Genomic DNA, 22,578 nt, shown 5'->3' with positions numbered 1-22,578 from the left:
CCACCAAAAACAAAGAAGTGACATATGGTTTTGGAATACTGTATCCCTTTAAACCTACTCCTCCCTTTTCCATTAGATATGTTTTAGTTGATTGGCGCTTACTTTCGCTCATGAATATTATGTAAGATGATTTGAGTATTTGTCTCCCAGTCACTTCATACAGTCACTTTGGCACTTTGGCTTCATACAGTATACAGTAGGTGTATATACTGACAGAGAGCTGTCCCTGTCCTACAGTACATCAAAGGAAAATCATCTACAGTACATTAAAACGATCCTTTATTCAAGTGGGATTCTTTGTTATAAATTTCTGTTCTTAAAAACAATTAAAAGCAAATACCTGAAATCTACCTATAATCAGTACACTGACATAATTTCATTGCACTTGTGCACATGACAAATAAACCGAACTAGTTTCAAACCATGTTTTTAATAAGCCTCTATTTTCCATTTGTATTGAAATATGGAATTATTATTATTACTTCTGGTATTTAGTGAGTCACCAAGCCCAAAAATCACTCAAATGGCAATATTCTTACAGTTACATCCAGCCCCATTACCTCTGACTGGGATTATGTCAATGTCTATAGCAGACAAAATCATATCATTCAGGCAGGGATTTTAATATATTAACTGTCCTATTTTTTAATCTTCAATGGTTTTGAAGCCCTTTAGGTCAAGATCATTTTGAATCGTTTGACTGATTTCCTACTGAGCCGTCAAAAGGGGAAGAACAGCACGATAAAAACAAAAATGAAAAACATAGTAAAATGAAAGTACTGGTGTCTCTAAAAATAGCAGCACCCATCTCAAAATATTCTCACTGCAAAGCTGCAGCAGAAATCACAGATGATAGAACTAGTCTGTACGCAGTACTTTATATGCTGTATATAGAATAACTGAGTGTCACAGGACATTAGTAAGACTAAACTCGGAAAAAACAAATCAGTTTTTAAAAACCTGATTAAGTGGTTCTATTTATGAGAGTTTTGCTTCGTTCTCCATGAGGAAGATCTGGAAATGTAACCTTATTAGAAGACCTTTAAACATTGTTCAGTGGGTGGAGGAAATCTTCATACTATGTGCCTGTGGGGATTTTATGAGCTAGACAAAAGTAAACCAAGGGCAGTTTGTCTTTGTCAGGTTCAGTATCCAATGACCCAGTGGGTTAAACTGATGGTGGTCACAAATCACTACCATAATAAAGTCCACCGCTGATTTATAAGGACATCTGTCTCACTACAGACACCCTTATATGTTGGGAATTATCCTAGACATCCATAGAGCTCGGTGCCATTATAATCTGCTCCTTTGTGTGTTTTCCAAATAAAATGAAAACTAAAATTGATAGATAATGTCACTCTGTTCCTGCAATATGCAAGAGCAATAATCAGGTATTGTATATGAGCAGAACACAGCTCATCCACTTTAAATGAAGGTTTTTATGCCCTTATAGAGAACAGCTCTTTTATTCACAAGGTACTCTTGAGCTTTAAGCTGAGCACTGCCATAAACCATGACCCAATTGTGCTGGTGACATTGTATTATTTAACACTGTAAAAATGAAATACGGCTGCTGTTTTTTTGAAGAGTGAGCCTTTTCTTCAACAAGCATTCTCACAATGTTCCTGTACCCATTCATTTCTTGGATACTTTGTCAATCCAGTCCTACTATTTAATTCCAGGTCTACACATGCAGTGTTGCTTTTAGGAAAAGGGCATCTAGTGTCTGAAAACAAAACCCAGTGAAGGAGATTTTTTACCTTATTTTCTGTTATTACTCTCTGACAGAAAAGCTTTTCTTAGGAGTATGTGTGCTGTATGTATCTGGAATTTCACTTGTCATTCCAAACTAATATCACACAGAAACCCACAATCCAGGCTAATAAAAAGTGTGAGTCTTAAATTTCACTGTTTCCAAGAACAGCAAACCACTAAGACATGTACACAATTACACATTATACAAAAGCACAAATACACGATTCACCATCTTTTCAGAACACAAAAGAAAACACATACTGTACATATAGTACTGTAGTCAAAGCAAACTGAAAGAAGAATGTTTCAATATTTTTCTTCACCCATTTCAGAGTCCACCTGCATTCAAGTCTCCTCAAAGAAAATGGGTCCACTGGTTTAGAAAGTGTATGAGCCTGTGAGGGAGAGAGACAGTGAGCCACCCCAGACTCGTCATCGTGGTGATAGCAAGGCAATCCGGCAGAGTTTCAGGGTCAACCTCTGTGTGAGGAGGGGAGGGGCTTTCATTAGTGGGAAGAGAAGGGAAAAGAATAACAATCTGTCCCTTACAAACCACTTCCCAGCTCCATACTGATTAGGAGCTTGGATTTGCAAGGTCTCCTGTCATTCCTAGAGGCCCTGACACCACAGCCTCTTGGCCCCACTGCTTAGTGGAGGGGAAAATCAATGGTGGATGGAAACTAGGGAGGCTATTGAAAAGTAAAGTTGAATGTAACAACGAAAAGAAGTTCAGACCTTTAGTTTCTATTCCAGATTGTTTTATCTGTCATAGACTCATCACCATAATGAGTAACGAGTTCTCAGAAATCTTAAACCAGAATGCCCCTCCAGATTTTAAGACACATGCATTGTGGTCTCTGCTTTTTCCCTCACTTTGTGCTGTACTGAGGAGTGATAAATACATAGTATGTGATGAAGACTAGTGCTACCTTAGATGAGGCAATGTAAAAAAACATATGCAGAAAGCAAACATATCAATAAATCAGTTGTATTGGTTTAGCTCTCACAAAAAAGGTGAATCGTCAGATTATGCCTCAGGCTTCTCCTAAGTAGCTACCAGTGTTAAATATGGCACATATAATCCATACCCCAGTAAAAACCAACACCCTATTGAGAGAAATAAAATTAGTCTAGTTAGATTTTTTTCTTGCCTATTTAGTTACCTTTCTTTCTGGAGGTCTGTTTTCTTGCAAAGTCAAGTGAAACAAATCAGGTACTTTGATGAAAAGTCGTAAAAACAAAGTAGAGTCATGCAAACTATAAAAAACACCCATAAAAAAGAACATTAAAAGTTACTTTAATGGTACTGGGGTTGCAAAGAATGTTCAGTTACAGCTATGGTAAAGTCACAGAACCACTGCAGTTAACTTCATTCCATCATCCTCCCAATACTCAAAATCATTCTGTAGCTCTGCCACAGGAACATGACCTTAGCACAGTCCACATCTAATTCCCAGGGGTCCAGAAAAAGGAAAGTGTCACTTGCCTTCGCACATTCCTGCGTTCCTCTTCCAACTGTTTTAGCAGTTCCTCTATACACTTATTGGAGTCCATGCACTCCTGCAAAAGTAAGATGAAGAACTATCATTAGCTTAAGGTTTTGTCCACCACCTACTGTCAGTTTGCATTGCTCAGACTTTCAAGCACAGAAATAAACACGACGTAACATTACAATGGGAATGCATTACACATTGCAACATCAGAAACCATCCACCAGAACGCCAAGTGATGAAATAACGCATTTAAGTTTCTTATGATAAACCAAGTATATGTGTACACTTTTAAATACAAAAAATCGGTAATGACTGGAGACCGTACGTTGTGTGATTTGTACTGTACATTAGCTTACGAACTTCTGCAGGCCTCAACTTAAAAAGACTAACAAATCCTCAGAAACGTCTAAATAATGTAAGATGTCAAACGCAATGTATGTTCGGTATATACAGTAGATGTATGATTAATTAGCTGAAGCAATTTCATCCGGAAAGGAGAATTCACAAATGCTGCTTTGGGCAACTGAAAGTGGCCCGGTGCGAGCCAGCTGTTTCAAGCCACCTGGGAGTATCAGCATCTCTGGATTTCCACTGTGTTGAAGCATTGCATGAACAGAACGGGAATTCAAGAGCTGTGTCAAAACAGATGTTCTGCTCTTTTTAATCATTTTGGGAACCTAATGATTTGTTCTTTAGCACTGTTGTCAAAAGAAAAAGGAAATAGGTTACCTCATTTAAACAGCAGTTACTGGAATGTGTCCAAAACACTTATGGTGAACATTTGCATTACTAATATACATATACCACATAGCAAAGTGCGCAGTCAGTCAAGCTGAAGATATTTAATCCCAACTTTACTTTTAACTTAATGACAAATCCATAATCAGAAAGCCATTTATTCCTGAGAAAGGTCACACCAATCCAGAATCTTTCCCTAAAACATAGGGTTAGAAGTGAGACAACACCCTGGAAAACTGCACAGGAGAACAAATTCAGATTCGAAATGACACTGCATGTACCGTAAATCATCTTTAAAAAAATCATAACATGACAACTTTTTCTATACAATAGAATCTAACAACAATGATATTACAGCACACCAAAATATTGCATTTCTTATTTTGCTATTTAAAATGAACGTTTGTACAGCATGGTAATAATAGTACATGCCTATAATCAAAATTAAAGGTATGAAACAAAAAAAGGGCATGAACTACCATTTTCAATACCTTATTTGTTGTGTTCTTGCTGTCCTTATTAAAAAGTCCTTATTAAAAACAGCAAAAATAACAGCCCAGTCATCAAGATAATGTAGTACACTGAGAAATACACTGCAATATCTACAGCTTGTTTCTTTTAATACATCTACCCTACATTCTTTAAGAGGTTGGAGATTAAAGCTGAACACATACAGTACTAATTGTGGCCTGTAATTAAGCATTGGACAAGTCATAAAATATGAACTGCCTTGATATTTACAGAACCCTGGAAAATCAATGCAAGAGCAAAAGAATGCAGCACACGAGATACAGTGCAGGAATAAGCTTCCTTTTCTCAGAAACGTTATGTGGCCAAACTCTGCAGGCAAAAGTGTCAGGGTCACTCAGATCACAAAAGCAATGCATTACCTATTGGTATTATTATCATTCTGGTATCCTGATGCATTCTGCTCTGAGGCACATATGCTTTAGAGATGCCTTTTTATTCCAAATACAGTTTTATGAACAGAATTTAAAGGAGAGGGGTTAGAAATATCATTTGAAAAAACACATTTTTAAAAACAACAGCCCTTGTTTCATTCCCTACATTTATACATGACTCTTTCTAAACATACATCTTTTTTACAGACTGCCCCTTAAACAGTCCAGAAGCAATACGCTTTTTTTTAAGACATCACGTTTGATGCAGACAGTTGTAGGTTTTCTTTGTACTGTATATGCAGTAAGTGCATGGCTATTTTTCAAGGAAGGTTCAAGGAAAATGTGCTACAGCTTATCTAATAAAAAAGGAACACACACTAATTGAAAATCTTGCAACATCGTAAGGTGGATTTTTGCAGTGCAAAATGTGAGCAGCAGTGACTATTGGCATTTTTGGAACAGAGCAATAGCCACTGACATGAGCCTATAGACTAGTTACCATATTGAACTTTGGACCGTGGGGGTTTAGTTGTTGTCCCTATTAATATAAATAGTTGCTCATCTTCTGATATCTTTCCCTCTCGTTATTTTTGTTTCATATCTAATTATCTTTTCTGTGTCACAAGGATATCTGCAAAAACAAAATGGACTAAAGACTGCAGGCAGTGTCTTTGTATGAGAGAGCATAATTCTAAATGCTGCTCGTTTGTACAAGTCCATCACCACCGATGGGTGGACAATGGAACACAGTACTTGACATATGAGGGAAATCCTATTCATGTATAGCATAAAACGGACAAGCCACTTGGGCTGCGTGTATTGCAAAGAAGGCTTTGTAAATAGAATTAGAAAGCCGATCCTCCAATATTAAAGAGTATTGGAGTGGCCAAAAAGAAACAGCTGAGCCTAGCCTGGAACCACTTTGAATACCATACTTCAGCACTTGTACAAATACAGCACCAGACGCCATCAAAATGTAAAACCTAGAAGAGCAGTATAAATGAAAATGATTATTGTGGCTGCTATTACCATAGCTCTCTTTATTCCATGAATACCTTTTATGAAAGAACGAGTAAAAAAGAATGAAAGCCTGAAACCGAAAATGACAGTCCTTTCATTGACCGTTAAGCACAAATTCAAATCATTATAAAGTACCAGTTGGTTTGGCTCCACAAAGGGGTTTATTATTGAATAGCATCAACAAAGAGGTCAGAGAGATGGGAAGGATTTCAAGTGTGGAAAATGGCATTCTCCTGCTATATTTGCCTCTGTATTGCTTCCAATCCAAACACTAAAGCATAAGGATTAGGCCTTTTCTTCCCTTCACTGGATATAAATCACCTACTGCTGAAATGGAGGCAATTATCACATTTTCTGTCAAGTCTATAGATCTATGATCTGTGTGTTTCAGCTTCGCAAATGGGCTGTATAAATGCTGCCCCATGTGCCAGCTGAAGGTTGCTGGTGTTGCGAGGGTCCAGCTGAGATGCCAGTGGAGGGCACATTAGGTGACCATTAAGGGCAAGGAAAAGTTGCCAAAACTAAATTTACCGTACACAGGACCAACTGCAACCAATATGTCAAACGAAGAAAAAAAGAATTGAGGTAATTCTTTGCCTAAAGGGTACTTAACTGTAAAAATGGATCCATGCCATTTTTTTTCCCTTTGTGCCTCAACCCCTTGATGCCAGTCTGCAAACCTAACAGAATAAACAGGGAGCCAGGCCTGCCTCTCCCTGACTTTGTCCTTTAGTCCCTGTGAAGCAGAAAATGTCATTGTTTTTCACAGTAGCTGCACATCCCCACATTTACTTGCAGGCTCCTTAGTTTGAGAAGCTGCAGACCAGAAGCTAGTGTCAGCTTCACTTGTTATCAAAACCCCTTTTCGCCCAAAAAAAGAGCAAATTATTTTATAAGAGTTACCTGGCTTTTTTATTTGCCAGGGGGGAAATAATATGTGCATATAATATGAAAAATAAAACAACTTGATGACCTAAATGTTGTTTTGAAGTTAAGTATATATGACAGGGCTTAATTTAAAGAGAGCAAAGCTAAGGATAGACTTGTTCTTGTCTAAAATTATTTAAGCACAGTAATTGCCATGATCATGGTACTTATTTGATGTAAAAAGCTGGAGGTGTTATACAGTAAATCATCTTGTTTTAGTCCTATCATAAACTATAACAGCCACAATCACCTGTGAATATATCAATCCCTTCTCTAAACTGAAAAATAAGCTTCATCATTTTGTCTTGCAGTATTTATTTGTAAAATGAAACACTGAACTTTCACACAACGATTTTTCTACTTTGGCTGCATACCAAACATATGCCAGATCTCAAATTATATTCCTTGAATCTTAAAACACAAGCGCAGGATTTGACTGTAATGTTCTTTATCACATCAATCATGCTCTTCTGAAGGTTTTTCAACATTAATTGTCTAGCCACCATGAAATCAATACCAACTTCTCTAAAACCAGGATTAATGAAGTTCCTCAGTTAAATTAAAAATCAACCAAGGAATGGAATTAAAATAACTGTATTAAGAAAAGTTCTGTAACCTGTAATACACTATGAGCATAAAATAAAGACATATATAAGAAAGGTTACAAACAAAAGGGGGGCACTCAGTCCGTCTGGCCATTATGTAGTATCGGCTTCAACTAAATGGCAGCTTGGGTAGCTTGTTATATACTCCTACAACACTATTATAACACTGATAACATCCTATTAGAGGTTTTAAATGCACTTCCAAGTAGTTTCCACTTTGAAGAAGCCCACTCTATTTTATCAATGCTCTGGTGGATTTTGAATTCTTGTATTGGGTTTCTTCATGTTTTTCTCTAATTAGACTAAAAAGATTCAGATCTTTCAGCCCATCAGCGAAGTACACTTTTTTAAGGCCTTGAACACGTCTGGTCTCTCTTCTCTGGAATGGAATTTAGATCACTGATATAAATGAAGAAGAACAGTGATCCTAATACAGATCCTTGTGGTACTCCATCATCCCAATTTGAACATTTACTGCATTTACAAGTATGTATGCTTAAGTACCTTAGAACACAAAACAAATGTAGTGTTACTATGTTACTACTGCTGACAGCAAAGAGAATAATTTGTGATTATTCTATATGTCTTTTTTATGTCTTCCAGTGGTCATAAGTTTATTTCTTGAATGTCAAATGAGTCAAGGACGGTATTATAATGACTTACAATGACTGACAAGAAATTGTTATGTTTAGACAGCCCAATGCATATGTGCACATCTACTAGATTCAGTAACTGTGATTTATAGTACAACAGCTGGCAAGTAAACTGCTCAGAAAAATTGCTTAAAAATAAATAATAAGCTAAAAAAAACTCATTAGCTTAGTAGTAATGGCAGGCTTATTTTTTCTAAATACTTATTGTGTGTAGAAATGGGATAAGGAGGACCCATTTCTTTCTATGTAAATGCCCCTTCAGGTTTCAATAATTAAAGTTTTAAGAAAGCAATTCAGTGTTGAGGCTTGTGTTGTATTTTACCTTAAATCACAGAATTCTTGAGAATTACCACAGTGTTCTAGGTATTCATTTTATATCAGGCCATAAGGTTGAAATTATTGCTGCCCTAGAACTGTTTAGCATAATTATAAAGATTATTTCCAAAATTAATAAAAAATCTCTTGTATATGCACAAAGGGAATATGAAAAACGTGGCATGCCAGTATTAGAATGTAATGAGGGCTACGCACAGATTAGATTTTGTAGCTAATACTGATGTGTTATTCAAAGCATGCTGTTGAACACTATATAACATTTTCACATGGGCATTATTCCTGTCATTTTTACAACACATACTAAAGAAGCACTGCTCCCAAGAGGCACTGATTTCATACTGTTAAGAAAAAGCTGTTTCTACTATATAATTCCACTTACTGTGCCTGGAGCAGTGCAGAAGAGCACTTAGATGTTGTCAGATTCCTGAAGTGAAGTGGAATTGGGCTTGGAAAGAGCAGTGTTTCAGTGGAAGACTTACTGCTGCAGTCTCCGAGATATAACTCTAATTGATGGCTGCAGTATGAAGGTATGCTCCAATTTGAATATTAGGACATCCCATCTAACACTGGACACATGGAAACACTTGGGTAAGGTTACCTTTAGCGGTTGCATTTCACCATCAGTTTCAAGCTTCTGCAGTAGCTGGCTCAAGACATGCATACCTTCAGAGCAAGGCTGGCTTTCATGTTGGTTTTTCTACACAGATTAGTAATTCATGAAATAAAGTTCCATGGGGGCTCATTTGCTGAGATGTTTCAAAATTCAGATTGATGCTGTGATAGAAGCTCTCATCACAGTTGTAAATGTCAAGGTCTAGTGGACTGCAATTCCTGTTCTCATTAAACGTTTTTATTTTATTTTATTTTTTTCAGACCTTGTAGACCTAATGTGTCACAGGTCTATAAGACTGGAATGGAAGATTTTCATATTTGGCCAAGAGAAGCAAGATAAAAGAAAAACAATATGGGAGTCTGTGTTGGATTTCTATAGAAATAAAAGTCATTGATGTATCAATAAAATATCTCAAAAAGCTCATGTACTGTAGATACTTAACCCCAGCCATGCAAAGCAATTGGTTTGGGAAAAAGGGTTACAAGACATATATTTATATTGCAAAGGAACAAGTAATAGGTTTATTCCATGCTGAAAAAAAGAAGAAAGAAAACATGTTTCGGCCGTGGAGCCTTCTTCAGGTGTGGAAGGCTCCACGGCCGAAACGTTGTGTTCTCTTTCTTCCTTTTTTTCAGCATGGAATAAACCTATGACTTGTTGCTTTGCAGCCTACACATGCTGACGCAGCTACCCACCTGAACTATGTATTTATATTGTATATATATATATTTCCAATGTAACATCAATATTGTGTTTCCTGACACGTTTATTTAATTCTTCATCTTGATTGGTAAGAAAATACCGCTGCTGTTGCAGCTTTCAGCTACAGTACGTGCCCTCATTCTGTTATCATTCTCAGTGCCAGTGCGTGTGCACAGTGTGATTTCCTAATCTTTATTAAATTTTAAAATGAACTGCTGCCCCCCACTGCTACAAACCCTGCAGCAGGAAGCACAATTCCACCTGTCCTCCTCTCTTTACCCACAAGCACGCAAACAGGATGAGCACTGTGGAACTGCACACATCACCCATCAGACAGGGAACACCTTCTGTTAGTCCTCTGTCTTTCTCACAGGCAGGTTAACTTATTAACTTGACCATGGCCTTATTTGAAAACATCTATATTATTAAATGTTCAACCTTAAAACAAACAGTTTTTTTTTACAAAGTGTGCTGAACTTAAGCTTTTTTGGGGGGGGGGGGGGGGGGTATCTGTTGAATGCATGGACTGAAATTTTTGTGGCTGCACAGAATGCATAAAACCAACCCAGAAAGCTGAAATACCCCTCCAAATAAGATCTACAGTACTGTATGTCAAACATTGCTGATATTAATATAGCTTTTTATCATGATTACCACATAAATGACAAAGCTTGGATGTAGCTTCTAACTCCTAACCCTTCACATAATAACATTCTTTTTGCTTTTTTAAAGTGTGCAAATGAGTGTGAATGTGTAATGTATTCAAGTCTTCCTTTCTGTCCAGTGAACACCTCCTAGGCAGTAAGACAACACTCGGCACAGATTTGTGTTGTACAAGTCTTTCTTAGTTAATCATTGCAGAGTTTTATAGATGGTTTCCTCCAAGAGGATTTTTGATTTAACACTGAATGTGTAGGATAAAGGAAAAACTACAGACAGGTGGCAAAGATACAATGGAGAATTGTCATGGGTGCAAACCTGCAACACCTCTCCTAAAGTTCCACATTTGCAATGACATATTCACCACATAGAGAGAAACAAGCAAGAGTAAAGATGGATGTCTGCAGGAGCTGATAGTACTATAGTACTGACAGACATAACAGGCAAGGCCATGACCCTTTCAGCCTCAGTTTCTACGCCTGTACAGCAGGCTGAACTTGAAGACATTAAGGAATGGCCAGGGAAATAAAACGAACCTTTCTGCAATGTTCAGGGACATGATTTAAAACTGAAGTGAGAGAGGCTCCAGATGCTTCAAGGCTGGCAACAGCCATGCGGTGGGACAACATTGTTTTGTCCTGCAATATCCTCAAGTGTTGCTTGAGAATTCAGTCTCTGTCAGTGCTGAATGACCCTTCTTTCTTTTTTAAAATCGAATAGATGTACACAACCTTTATGTAATCGGGAATACATCTGCTATTGCACAATCCACAATCTATATTGAAGGGAAGAGCATAATGGATGATTTTTTTAGTTTCAACCATCGCAATGTTGGTCAGGGGGTATCTATCAGTCTCCAGTTTTCACACATCTACATCAGTCTGTCCAGGCTTCCAGATGATGCATTAGGCTTATCACAGAGCCCTCCAGCACAAAGCTTGTGATCTTTGCCTTTTGTTCATTTTTCAAATCCACAGTCATCACTTCTCAGTGTTTGTATACACCTACCTCCCACATCTGTCTCCCATCACCCTCCACAACAATTCCTCCCAGCTCCTGCCAGGTTTCCTTTGTAAGCGTGTTGAGATCTTATGCATAATTATGTGGGGTTACTATGGTGATTATATGTGATTTGTCAAGAGGAAAGTCCATTGTGCCTTGCATGATTCGGCACATAAATACCCACACTGCCAAATCCCTGCATGTGATTTCGCTTTATACCAGAGCTCTCCCTAAGACTCCCAGACACAAAACTGTGGAGCGGTGCACATTGCAAAGGTTAGGATCGCAATGAATAATACCATCTATTTTTTAAAGCTGTTTCTTATCGAGACTAACCTGATTTTTATGGAAACTATTCTCCTGAATAATATTTAGCATGCCCATTGATGCCAGTGCCTGCTTAGTTACTATTCAAAAAAATAATCTTGTAGTATATTCTAGACTTCCATTTATGCCATGACCTACAAAAAGAAACATTAGCTTTGTGTGATCCGTTAAAATCCTGTTCATTTATTTAAAACAAAGCATGGGTTGATGTACTATACTGTCGCTCATACAGTACAGTGCAGTAAGTACATACTGTCCACTGCATAAAATGAAAACATTCAGTATTTGGGCCCCGAAAAAATTATTTAATGTCAAGGCTACCAGAAAACTAACAACACTGATATATTCCCTTTCCTTGAAACAGCTCATATATAGTAGGTGTTTTACAGAATATAGATTACATGAATACAAGGGTAGCTTGTATTTCTGCCCCACAGTATTTCTTTGCTGAATGAAACTCATACAGTATATGGGTAAGGAGGCTTTGCATATCTGTAATTTTGACCCTGTATGTCAATACAGCCTCTACTCATTGATGCAGCTATCTGGTGACTAATCTCCAGTCCCCCGCTAATATCAGCGTCTTTAAGAACCCACTGTTAGCATCTGGATCCCTTTTGGTAATCTTTCAAAACATTCTAAAGTACATTCCACTGAAATGGCTTACTTCTTTAAACAAGTCACTCATTCATGTAATTGGAAAACAAGGGAAAAGCAGACCAATGTCAAAATATAGAAAAGTAAAATGCTCAGTAATAGATGTGGGATTTTTGAGGGGCAGGGTTTAGTTCAGAAATAGTATTTTATTTTATTAGATTTCCACAATAAATTCCCTCTAATACATAAAAAGTTAGCATTAACCTTAGATTCGCTTTCATTTTGTAAACTAAATTAAATGCCTTATGTCTGCAAGAGCAAATGGAAAGCTTGAAAAAACATTGCTCTTTTTAGGCAGCAGTAGCTACACTGCGGCTCACAGGGGACTAATATCAGGTGTATTTAAACTAGGCGTGGTAGAAAAAATGAGACCAGACTTCTAAAGTAACAAATACCAAGCCCTGAAATAACTCTCTATTTTCATTAAGAATGAAGGAAATGCTGCCACTATTGAATGGACCAATGTTATATGAGTGTGTACTGTATGCTGTGGTAATTTAGGTTACAGCCAATACAGGGCTTGGTTGAAAGACACTGCCCTCCGTAAGCCTACACAATAAGAGTCTGAATATGTACTGTACAATACAAAATCAATCGGAAACAGTCAAGCTGGTTATTCTGTTATGCACAAAACTGCAATGTACTTCAAAAGATGACTGAAAGTTATTTCTTGATTACGCTTTCATGATTCTACACAATTTGAAAGAAGCTTAAAATACACTAATACTGTATTAAGGGCTGCTAAGGTAGACCAACACTTCTTTAAAGTGTCAGTTTTAAAATGATAAATACCTATTGTCTTCGTTGTCTACATGCAGTACATGCCTTAGAAAATACATAGAAAAGGGTTAAGTAGTGTTTTTGCTGTGGGGGATGGGACAGAGGTGAGACATTTACATTCCCACCCAAGAAATTTCCTTCAAGTCAAATTATTTCCCTGGGGCTGCACATACACAGTAGCAATACCTCAGACATTCTGAGAATAATTTTCTCAGGTCTACTCTCCAAACAAGCAAATATTTTCTAGCCTTTATCTGTAACAAATATATCTTAAACAATCTGAGAAAAGCGCTTTGTGGAAACAAGAAGTTTATTAAATCAACAAAGTGTAAATGACTTTTACACGGTTTTGAGATAAAATTGTCACTACCTCAGGGGCTAAAACTGTCTATATTAATGCTTTAACATTACTTTCTGTATTTGTTTCTGCTTTCCAATATGTCTGCACATCAATCAAATTCAGGTTTATTATGGTTTTGTTAATGTTTAAATTATTTAGTGATTAATTTATATAACTGTGGCTAGCTCAGTCCATATGTGGAACAGATGTTGAAACAAGCCACACATTCCAGAACTAGCTTACTGGCTGATTAAACATGATCCTCAGCACTCTGAGGTACAAAAAATAAAACAAGAAGAAAAGACCTAAAAAAATCAGTTGAATTGAACGACACACAATATACTATAAACGGATATATGTATACTATATATACACTATAAACGGATATATTTTTATTCTCATCTTTTATGCTATGCCATGTGAATAAATAAGTGCCTTTACTTACTTTTCATCAGAACACAAATCCTTGGTTCTAACACTATGTGTGTGGTTAGAGATTGATCAGCTGTTTAAATGGAGAGAGATGTAAAGCAGTAAAAGCTGATAACCTTTAGTCCAAAGTTATGAGGGGCTAAGCTAATTTTTCTTAGGGATTATAAAGTGCTGATCAGACACTTCTAAGTGGGGTGTAAGATGCGTGTGGGAAAATATTGGATGTACTGGACAGTTCTATGAATCTTCCCTAGTTAAAGAAGTACTGTAGTAACCCACAAAACACCATAATTTTTCACTCCTTCACGTGCTTATCAAAAATCAACACTTAAAAGTAAACAGAACTGATGTCCAGCTATAATGTTTCTTGGACGGAAAATGGTTTTCTGCATTTTCAAAAAGGTGTAAATAGATTTTAAACTTCTTGCCTTGAAAATAAAAAAAAACATAGGGTAAGGAGATGTGTACTGTAGGTGCACTTTTTACATGAACACTGATTAAAGATTGATGTCACATTTAAATTAATAACGAAAACCATCTAGTGCTTGGAAAAATCCAAAATGACTTTTAGTTTTCCAAAAATAAATACACTTTCTTTTAGAAGTTCTTAAAATAGCAATATTCACATTATCATATAGCTGCAGCTGGCTTACATTTCTTTGCAATTCAAAGTGCTGAATTGATGGTGATTATTCGCCTGAAGGTAAATGACAAATGGGAACTTGCCCAGGGGATAAAAAAAAAATCTATCAACTGAACAGTTTGACAACTAAATAAAAAAGCAACTAAACATTTGGACAGCGTACTAATTCTAACCTTAATGTCTTGCTTCCTATCAACGCAGAAATGCTCATTTCATGACGGGGATTCTGTTACTACCGAAAAGCAAGGCACATTTGTACATTCTGGGCTTAAATAATATCCAAACAGGAAGAAAGAAAAATGGTTTGACTCTTGCAGCCCTATATTTTAAAGATCATTTTCACTGACCTACAAAAGGAATTGTACAGAGCCATGTTCTATTCTGTAATTAATGTGCTAGTCATAGATAATCAAACCACATTTTCGGTAAGTGAGGGACACTGAGTAACTCCATTTTACACTTGAAATAGATTGAAATGGATTTTAAACACTAAAAGGTAGAAAAACAGTTCCAACTGAAGTCACCCATGATTCCATTAAAGAAAATCTATTTTAATGCTCAGAATTAAAGAGTTCATAACGTTTAATCCCAAACAGGAAAGCAGAGCAATTAATTACTGTTATACTCTCTAGTAATGCATTTGCTACACAACACATTCAATATAATAAATTCCAGTGTCTCATAAATGTAAATTAAAGAGGCTTAGCCTACATTATGTTCTTCAGACTTATTGGTACGCTCACATTTTCCAGATACTGTACAATACACAATAAGAGAGCAAATTAAAAACAAGTGTTTAAAACAAATATATTCAAAAGTAAAAATAACTTAGCAGGAAACTCTCAAATGTTAAAACTTTTAACAGCATAATTCTTCAAATCAGCAAGATATAATAACAGGTTATACCCACTTGTAATTTTATTATTGAAAATGTCAACTATTACTTCTACTACTACTTTTTGCAATGATGTCTGTTTCAATAAATATTATACAATAAAACTGAATTCCTGTCCTTTAACATTTAAGATTTTAAATGCTATAACAGTAAACATTCATATACTTTGTTGTGGAGCGAGTTTACTTACAGCCTAGACTGATATTATAAACACCTCAAAATGCAGCCCTCACTGAGTTTTGAATTGATGTTAAATAGAAGAGTGAAATTTTGCATCACATTTATCAATTCTGAAACATGCTACTGCTTAGATTTGTGTATCATCTTATTTAAATTGTCAGAATTGTCAGGAAAATAGTGAGCCACTATGATACAGACGTTATTGAATCCAGAGAGCGGTTTAATAAAAAGTAGTCTTTCAACATTCTTTTCCTCCAAAAGAAAGCTCAAGTTAAATAAAGAAGGCAACAGTTAATAACTAGTCACTAACAGGTAAATTGTTTCAATTCTGCAGCAGAAGGAATTGCTATTGGTACTAGAAGTTAAAAAAAAGAATCAGTAATCCTCTAAACTGGACTGTGATTGCAAAGTATGGGTTTAAATACAGCTGAGCAGGCTGGCTTTCAGTCAGATAAAAGTCTCTTATGCAAGACCTTGCAGGCTTGAATTTAATTGAGTTGGTAAAATCGGTACCAATCTGGGACAGGACACATTGGCCTGAATCCAAACCTGGAGTACTTTAAGTTTGGATGGCCTGAATTTTTTGGCAGTGACTTTATCCTTATGAGCTGAGGTAAATGAAAAACTTAATGCATACTAATTATTTCAATAAACCTGGCAGTATTGTTGCTGCCATATGACTGCAATGTCCTAAGAAATACAATATTATCAAATAATTATGGATAAACTCTACGTATTTAAAAACAAGCATAATCACTACCCATTTGCATTTGTACATAAACTAAAAAGCTCATAAGAGGCATACTGAATTATACTTTTCTTTTACTTTTTAAACATTGACTAATTCAGATATCCTTCTTCTTTAATCTCCCCATTCTGAGCATTCAAGAACAGAAATTTAGCATGAAAATACGGAAAAGGGTAAATCTAAATATGATTTGTGTGATGTTATTTGTACAAAAAGTCACTAAACTAGCCATGTTGCTAGTTTGAAAACATGATGCACATGAAATGCGCAGGGAATCACCTCGACCAAATGTCCACAAATGACATTCCTTGTTTATTCTCCGCAAGCCCAAAAGTCAAGGTACACAAATTCCTAAACAAAGAAACACAGAATCACCTGGCTTGCATTCACAGGAGTCAAACTGACAGTGGTGCTGTAACTGTAGATGGCTCCAGCTCTGATATAAAAAAAGACTAATCTAATCCTCTTTGAAAGACCCTTGAGATTCTTGAGCTGACCAGCTCAAAGAGACAGGCTGTATTTCTAGGTAGTTGATTTGCACACAGCTCAAGCTATTTTGCTTGCTACCTTTTCCACTGCAACAAAGACACCTGCTGTACTGTAGTTGTTTTAAAATAACAGGAGATTAACAGTCCCCTTTTTTATTCATGTCTTGTCAAATATAAGGAATTGTTGCTACAAGAAACTATAAAAGAAATAAAGGCACTTACAGTACATTAAGTAACACAAGTCAATGCCTAATACTGTATCCTTTTCTTTTTCTCTGCTGGAATAGAACAAACATTAAGAAGTTGAAAACTGCTCTACATTTTAAAAGGGTGCAAAGTAAAGGATGTAAATCATGACACAAAACTGAGTTCTGCCTTTAGCTGACAGGAACAAAAACATTCCTTCCAGATGTTGTGTATTTAAAGGCTTTGACATCACCTCTGGTTTGCATTATTGGCTAGTCCAGTTAACATCAACAGGCATGAGAGCTACATCATCTCTTGATAATAAAGAAGAGAGAGCTTTGACCCATGCTTTTATCTTTCTACAGATAATTCACATGCTTTTAAAGCTAAACTTTACAAGTGTCCCTTAGGTCAGACATTCTCATGATAAATGATTCAATAAGATCTGAATTTCTCCTCACCAGGAAAGTGGTTGTGAATTAATTTTCATGACCAATCTTTTACAGTACGTCTTCTTTTCTACCCATGTCTGGGCATGTCATCTTCATTTTTCAGTCTACTGCCTAACTTTGTTTTGGAGATATATTTTCTCATGCTTTCTTAAGATTCAGGATTGCCTGCACTCAAAAGAAAATCTGAAGAACCCTATTTTTTAACAGAGTAATTTCTACCATGAATCCCAAGAGACTTTAAGACAGAACTACACATGCAATTTCAATCTACAAATGTTCAGAGCACACTGTGCTTACTAGGTCCACAGTAATTCAGCATTTCAAGCTAGATTTTGTTTATTACTTTTGAAAATCAGCCTTCAGAATGCTATCGTTATGTAGTTATAGTTATATTAGTTATAATTACCTATAGTAGTAACTATACAGTGCCTTGCAAAAGAATTCAAATGTTTTCACATGTTGTAACTTCAAAGCCTTCAGATGGCACTTCTCCACACATTCAAACCAAAATTAAAAAGAAAGAAGTGAACACATAATTAATGTGAATGAAAAATGGAAAAGACTTGGTTGCATCAGTATTCAAACCCAATGCTCTTGCAAAGGTAAAAAAATACTTTAAGAAGCCATATAATTAGTTGGCCTCCATCTGTGTACAATAATAGTGATTCTTGTGATTTCATAATAAAGACACCAGTGAAGGCAGCAAATTTCAAGCAAAACCTTCACCCTGAAGACTAAAGATCTTTCAATGTAGGAATGAAGTTATCTTCAGAATCAAAGTCTCTAAACCTCACCAGCTACAGCTGCTGCCAGTGACTGCTGTCTAGGGAACTTTTTACACCAGTCTGCGCATTTTGAATGTAGCACTGTAACAATAACCAAGCACTAAACATCACGAAGACTTGGTTTCTTCAGCATTTTCCTGCTGTTTGCTTTTAATGTTGAAATTGGGTGAAACTACAACAGAATTTAGAAAAATGAGTGGCCCATCCTTGTGTTTAGTCTCAGGCCAGATTATGCATTTTGTCAGCACGCTGCTGTGAGACCATTCAGACAGAATGAATACAGTAAATAAACACAGGAAGAGATGCAAGAGCTGACCTTTCTCAAGAATTCAAATACGCAAATTCTAGTTACAATGTACTATTTATAACGGTGCAGTTAAAAAATCCCAGGAATAAGAGCTAAAAATAAAAAAAGGCATCTCGAATTTAACAAATGTTAAGGAGACATGTTCTTCTGGAGCACTTGATTCAAAGGTTTGTTTCAAAAGAAGTATCCAGAACAGTATATATATATATAAGTTAAAATGTTTTAATATAATAATTCTGCTGTATTAGCCAGTTTCGGGTCCCTGACTAAATCAAATCAATGTTTTTCTTAGTAGAGGGAGCAGAGAACATTTGGTTAAAAATCTACATAGTGTAGGTGGATTATAAATTATTATTTTTATTTCATTTAAGTTTAACAAAATGAAGTACCACACATTGGCTGATTTGATTATTTTTTTCCTTTCTGTATGGACAGATTTCTTTTTGCTTTATCTAGGCAACTGGCAAAGCCTCTTCACAAGTAGTTGGCAATTTGACTCTTCAACTGTTTTTTTTTTTCCAACTTAACAATTTTCAGCTTGGCTTCCATGTTCACCCACATATAAAATTGGAATCAGCTTTCGATTTTCAGTGCCAGGGCACAAGAATCTCTCATCTGAAAGATAAACCTCTTTCAGGCCCTGCTCTCTAATCAGTGTACTACCACAGGTGGATCCTCAAAATTTAGACAATGTTTGAAAGAAAGATGACATTTAGATGTCATTTCGTGATGGATGCAGTTCTGCTCCCCCCGCTGGGATTCGATCCCAAACACTCGCTGTTTCAGAGCAGAAACACTTCTGTCACAGGATAATTCCACACTGTCTCGGTTTTTTAAGGCAGTGATGTCACTTTTTGTACCAGGCTCAGTACCACTGAACCCTGGTAAAAATCCAACTTATTTTTGTGTTCTTGAGAAAGAATTACCCCTGCAGTACATTTAAAGACCATATGCGTACTATGGGGTCAAAAGAACAATATCCTACTTTAAAACGACACAAGTTTGCAGGCTTATGATAATGACTCAAATCATGTAGCATGAAGTGCATGTTCTTTTCATACAAGAAAGAAAACACAACGTTTCAGCTGTGGAGCCTTCTTCAGTAAAGTTGTGTTTTCTTTCGTCTCTTTTCAGCATGGAATAAACCTATTACTTGTTCCTTTGCAGCCTATGCATGCTGACACAGCTAACCCCCTTAACTACTTCAAGAGACAGTTAGTATATAGTACAGGAGGTATGAAAAGACAGATCTTTTCGTGACTGGTGGCCCATATCTTAACATTAACCAAACCAGGTTTGCTTAAGGTCAGAGTACAAAATATGCCAAGCAGCTGTAACACTGTGTTCTTCTAGCAGGGGTGCACCCACATGAGGGATCTTGAATGCTCTTGATAAACAGCCACAGAGACTAATAGGCGACAATGTCATCGAAGTCACCAACTTGGCGCCCAGGTCTAGATGAACCACCATGACAGACATACCTGTATCACCAAGATGCCAGTCTGCCAGTTTATCATTTATCATTCTGCTTAAGCAAGTGCCGAACCACCTGTGCACAAAATATGTCCCTTAGAAAATCAGCATAACAGTCTTATTTTAACACTGTGAGGCTTGTTATCCTGGTGCGAGAACAAGAGAAGATGAATATCTTAAACAGATCACAGAGTTTTGAATGACAGAATGATGTGTTAATAAAAAAGAAAGGCACCAACCCTATTTAGACGTTCTGCTTTACAGGAATATATTCTAATCAGATGTACTGTAGTTTGGTATAAAGAAAACATGAGGTCAGATTTTAGTCTAGCATAATACGAGATTAAGGGAAAGAGATTATCTGGGATCTTTACTCTTAGTTAAAACCGTGAGCGCAAAATCGTTTGTTCCTGCATATTAATTCTTAAAAGACTGACTAACAAGTAAAAAAAATAATTACACAATTCTCAAATTTATAATTAAAAAAGCATACTATATGTATACTCTGCATTTGGAAGTACTGCAAATCTGAGCAATACCTTGTCTTCAGGTAATTTCATTTTAGAATATTTGCTAATGTAGTTCAATGTGAACACTGCCCTTAGAATTTTCTAGGAGATTCCAAACATGAAGCATATTCTTGAACATCACAAGAGTTGAGTATTAAATGTGTATATTGGACAACTGATCAGCAGTAGAACTACTGTTTATGCTCATCTTAATCCAAATTATTTGTTAGACAAATAGCTCATTGTGACTGTCAACTCAACATGTTTGTCTTGTTGTTTTGAAGTCTTTTGCTTGAAAGCCTGTTGAGGCAAGGTTAGTTTCAAGCAGTCTGTACATAATCAAAGGATGTCAACCGAATTTAGTTTTTAGAACCAATGAAAATGCAATCCAAAAATAACAGTGTTTCGTTCCCCCAGGCAAGAGGAAGGCGTTTAAAATGTTCCACACAGAGAAGTTATTTCAGGTAAAGGACTTTAATCTTTTAAAAGAGATTTACTTTTGGACTGCAAGTATTGTACTGTCTTGAATAATTGCACTGATATGACCTTAATAGGATTCTGAATATATTTTGTTATCAGTATATTTTTAAAATACAGACATTACAAGTTGAATTGAATTTTTTTACACTTTATGTAAGAACAAATTGAAAAGGGGTTTACATTATATTTTCTATTGCCACATTTTCATCATGACAATCAAAACTTGGTTCATTCAGCATACAGTGTGTGAATTCATATTAACAGAGGGGATCAGCTGAAAATACTTATAAGCTGCGTGCAATTCACATTTGGTGGGGAATTGCAATATCCAAAATAAATTATTACATTGACAGTAATCCTTTTTTGAATATGTTTAACTATGCAAGCTGAAACAATTATGAACATTCCACAGAATCCTGCAGCATTAAAGAACATTATTACCATAAATATAAGTATGTCCTTCCAAGGAATTTTGAGGGGTTACATACTGCACTAATCTCATAAAGAAGAAGGAACACACTCTTAAATCTGTTTTTTTTATACAGGTTCAGCTATACAATACTATTTTTATTATTATGAAATAAACAAAATGTTATTAGGCTTATTTAAATGAATAGAACCGTAAGATAATAGATATAACATTCACTTACACAAAAGGTAGTCTGACATTTAATATGATGATTTCCAATTTAATTTGTCGATTTCTAACAGTAAAGTATGTAAAGCAATTAGTACTGGCACACAATATATCAGAAAGGGTACAAACGTTTAGCAGGACAGTGGGTGTGATTGAAAGGTACTGTACGACAGGCAACAACCCATTTTCGCAATATTTTTTTCATCACTGGTGGCAATTCTCTGACTGTCATTGTAGAACATTCATAAACCCCTGTCAAAAAATAGCATTTAAACTTTTGTTCAATATTCACTCATTGCCTATTAACCTATTAATCCTTGCAAAACAGAACAGTAGCACTGTTCCACCTTGTTTCTAGATGACATTACTGAACAATGGTGCCAATTCTCTGACTGTCATTGTAGAACATTCATAAACCCCTGTCAAAAAATAGCATTTAAACTTTTGTTCAATATTCACTCATTGCCTATTAACCTATTAATCCTTGCAAAACAGAACAGTAGCACTGTTCCACCTTGTTTCTAGATGACATTACTGAACAATGAACCTCTACTCACAATCCAGCTGTTTCTCCTCCATGTCTTACTTTCCATTTCACCTAAAGTAAATGTTAAAAGAGCTCGGCTTTGCAAAGCAACTCTTCTTAGAACTAAAAAAAACACGTGGCTTACGATGTATGATGTTAAAAATGCCTTGTTGATCTCAGCTACTTTTCTTTTAAAGAGTTTACATACTTTGACTTTAAAAAGCAAGATCACATGAAGTGCTGTTTTGTCTGCATGGATCTGTCTTCCCTCTAACTGCACAAAATCTGCTCAGTCTGCTTTCTTTATGTTAGAGCTTAGTGCTG

At 36.1% G+C, this 22,578-nt stretch overlaps 1 long non-coding RNA gene across 1 annotated transcript in view; it reads right to left on the bottom strand.

Annotated features, from left to right (window-relative positions):
- Positions 1 to 3,039: 3,039 nt before the first annotated feature.
- The window catches only part of LOC138241950 (uncharacterized), a 67,915-nt gene continuing 48,376 nt past the window's right edge, over positions 3,040 to 22,578 (bottom strand). The window contains exon 4 of the long non-coding RNA XR_011191226.1: positions 3,040 to 3,318. This is a non-coding gene — a long non-coding RNA (uncharacterized lncRNA). The remainder of the gene's footprint in view (positions 3,319 to 22,578) is intronic.

Source organism: Lepisosteus oculatus, chromosome 12, assembly GCF_040954835.1.
Source record: "Lepisosteus oculatus isolate fLepOcu1 chromosome 12, fLepOcu1.hap2, whole genome shotgun sequence".
Taxonomy (NCBI): Eukaryota; Metazoa; Chordata; class Actinopteri; order Semionotiformes; family Lepisosteidae; genus Lepisosteus; species Lepisosteus oculatus.
Note: the sequence above shows the minus strand (reverse complement) of the source record. Positions and strands in the feature narration are given on the sequence as shown.